We start from the raw sequence: 3,035 nt of genomic DNA, 5'->3' as shown, positions 1-3,035 counted from the left end.
TTTATTTCTTAAAATTAGCGCAATATAAACATGAACTCAAAAATTATTTTTCCATAATGTAATTTTATATACGCAATATGGACATGTTGAAATGAAATGATGATATTTCTCATTGTTCTTTTTTTGTTATTTTTGGTTGTGATACACAAAATAATTGTATGTTATTTTTAAGTTTAAAACTACTATAATGTAATAATATTATTTTTCTTACTTTGTACTCTATTATATGTTTATTTATAAAAGGCAGTATAGCCGTTTATGTATTTAAAATAAAAATAATAAAAATAATGGTAGCTATTTATTCTGCATTCGTGCAGTGTAATGTCCAGGCGTATATCACGTACTGAAATACTAGTTCAAACTCATTATTTTCTAAAAAGTATTCGTAAAAGCTCAACTCAAACCTTAATAATACGTGATACACGAATACTTCATATAAAATAGAACATTATTTTGTAGCTCGATTGCTGATATCTGATCGCTGAAGAAGGAGGTCAAAAATTTATGTTCTTAATAGTTGAAAATCAAAAAAAATACTCGACTTATAATAAATAACTTAACATTCAAAGGCTTCATGGCCTTGGAAAGAAATTCAGTTCCGTTGATATTTTGAAGTGAAACTTCTTTACGCGCGTCATGCAATTTCGAGGAGTAAAACCAACTCATGACCGAAACGAAAATGCGGGACCGATTAAAGTTCATTTGATGTAGTAAAAGTTTTGAAGTAAAATATAAATGCTTCTTAGCTCATCTCGACAACTGGCGTTGGTGGTGTAATGGTCAGCATAGTTGCTTTCGAAGCAGTTGATCCGAGTTCGATTCTCGGCCATGGAATATTATTTTTTTGTTTTTAAGGAATTTTTTTTTTTTAATGGTTGACCATAATATCAATCCACTAAGTAATATTTTAGGCCTGTAGCATAATTGAAAAGTTAAAGAATGATATAAAATTTTTTATGATGTTAACGATAAAAAAATGAAAAAAAACATAAAATTAAAATAAAAAATGGGCCAACGGCACGCGGTGTTCCCAAGCGGTCACCCATCCAAGTACTGACCGCGCCCAATGTTGCTTAACTTCGGTGATCGGACGAGAACCGGTGTGTTCAAAATGGTATGGTCGTTGGCAAAAGTTAAACAATATTAATTTCTATTCTACCTGCCAATAAATATATGAAAATTAGTATAAAAAAGCCCTAATAATATTGAAAAAATTAGCAAGGTGTGTGCGAGGTTGATAAAAATAATCATTACATACGCGCTTGAAAAAGATCGTAATTACATTAATAAGTTTGTAGGAATTTTTTTTTTCAATGGTTGACCATAATATCAATCCACTAAGTAATATTTTAGGCCTGTAGCATACTTGAAAAGTTAAAGAATTTTATGATATTATTAATTATAGTAATGATAAAAAAATAAAAAAAACATGAAATTAAAATAAAAAATAGGCCAACGGCACGCGGTGTTCCCAAGCGGTCACCCATCCAAGTACTGACCGCGCCCAATGTTGCTTAACTTCGGTGATCGGACGAGAACCGGTGTGTTCAACATGGTATGGTCGTTGGCAAACGCTAAACAATATTAATTTCTACTCTACCTGCCAATAAATATATGAAAATTAGTATAAAAAAGCCCTAATAATACTGAAAACATTAGCAAGGTGTAAATATTATATACCTAGTTTAACTCACTCTCCTAACTCATCTTCGCTGTCTACAGGCAGAGCGCACGACTGTGGTCGTGAAGAACCGAGGTTCGATCCCCGCTTTAACTAATTTTTTTTTTCTTTTTTTATAACTTTTAATTTTTTTTATCACATGCTACTTATAAATATGTCAATAGACAGAAAAAAAGAGAGAATGAAATGAAAAGAGAGAGAGAGAAGAATACTAGAAGTTTCACTTCTGTCTTGCGTAGGCTTGACACACCCATTTTTTTTTTATTTATTCCTTACTAAAATTTTAACCAGAATTTATGAACATTTTGTTCCAAAAACATTATGACAAACTTACTTTTTATTTCTATTTTTACTTCATGTAGCTGGGTAAACTATTAGTATTTTTTTTTAATTATTATTGTGTCAATTTTAATGCAGCTATGAAATTTTTTAATACTTATTTAACGTAAAAGCCCTCACGGCGTAAATAATTACTAATAAAAATATAAATCTCCGTGGACACTCAAAAAAAATTACCAAAACGCCTTTTGCATCTAATCCTAGAAAACACTTCCTTGCATATAGAGTAGTGGATGCTTGGAACAAACTCTCTCAACATGTCATCGATGCAACAAATATTAATCAATTCAAAGCTCTTTTGGATTCACATTTGGAGAGAAGAAAGGACTTAGTTCAAACTTAAAACAACTCAATTACTGACAAACTTGTGAAATCAGATATGAGCGCATCAGCAGAATGCTGCCTGCTCATTACATAATAATAATAATAATAAATTTTGAAGAATTTGGTCACTCTAGTTCGTTTTTGTCCAACAGACCATTTTTGGCGAGATTGAGTTAAGTATGCAGTTGTTCTCCGAAACCATTTATTTATACGATACAAATGAAAAATAATTTTAATGTTTTTTCAAGACGCAGTTTGTCTTAAGTCCACCAAAATTAAACAACATTCCGAGGGTTTTTAGTGTTTATCCAACACTTTGTCATACATCCAAATTAAAAACGTGTTTTCTGCGTAAACATTTGGAACGAATTTGACTTAAAACTAATAATTTCTATCACTCATTTAAGTAAGCTTAGAATTGAGCTAATTTCATTGTATATGCGTTTTTCGTAAAAAAATACTTTGAAGAGCTACTTCTCCCGATTTAGGTTTCGGTCTGTTGGACAAAAACGAACTAGAGCGACGATTTGTAGAACGGCAAGTATTTTTTCATTTAATGTAAAAGAAAATTGATTTTAACACTCAAATTATTAAGTTCTGCAAGAATTTTAGTTTTTATTATTATGTTTCGGCGTTCATATCCATTATCTAACTGTGGTTATGCTGTGAGAGTTCAGCGCAAAATGCCTAC

At 30.9% G+C, this 3,035-nt stretch overlaps 2 non-coding genes across 2 annotated transcripts; both read right to left on the bottom strand.

The window, feature by feature from the left end:
* Nucleotides 1–1,009: 1,009 nt before the first annotated feature.
* On the bottom strand, nt 1,010–1,128 carry LOC149426142 (5S ribosomal RNA). The gene has a single exon (XR_016303230.1). It is a non-coding gene; the product is annotated as a 5S ribosomal RNA (ribosomal RNA).
* A 322-nt stretch (nt 1,129–1,450) lies between these two features.
* LOC149426141 (5S ribosomal RNA) lies at nt 1,451–1,569 on the bottom strand. The gene has a single exon (XR_016303266.1). It is a non-coding gene; the product is annotated as a 5S ribosomal RNA (ribosomal RNA).
* Nucleotides 1,570–3,035: the final 1,466 nt, after the last annotated feature.

Source organism: Hesperophylax consimilis, chromosome 1 (assembly GCF_061612785.1).
Source record: "Hesperophylax consimilis isolate HC1 chromosome 1, BYU_Hcon_1.0, whole genome shotgun sequence".
In the NCBI taxonomy this organism is placed as follows: domain Eukaryota; kingdom Metazoa; phylum Arthropoda; class Insecta; order Trichoptera; family Limnephilidae; genus Hesperophylax; species Hesperophylax consimilis.
This window is presented reverse-complemented; position numbering and strand designations above follow the sequence as displayed.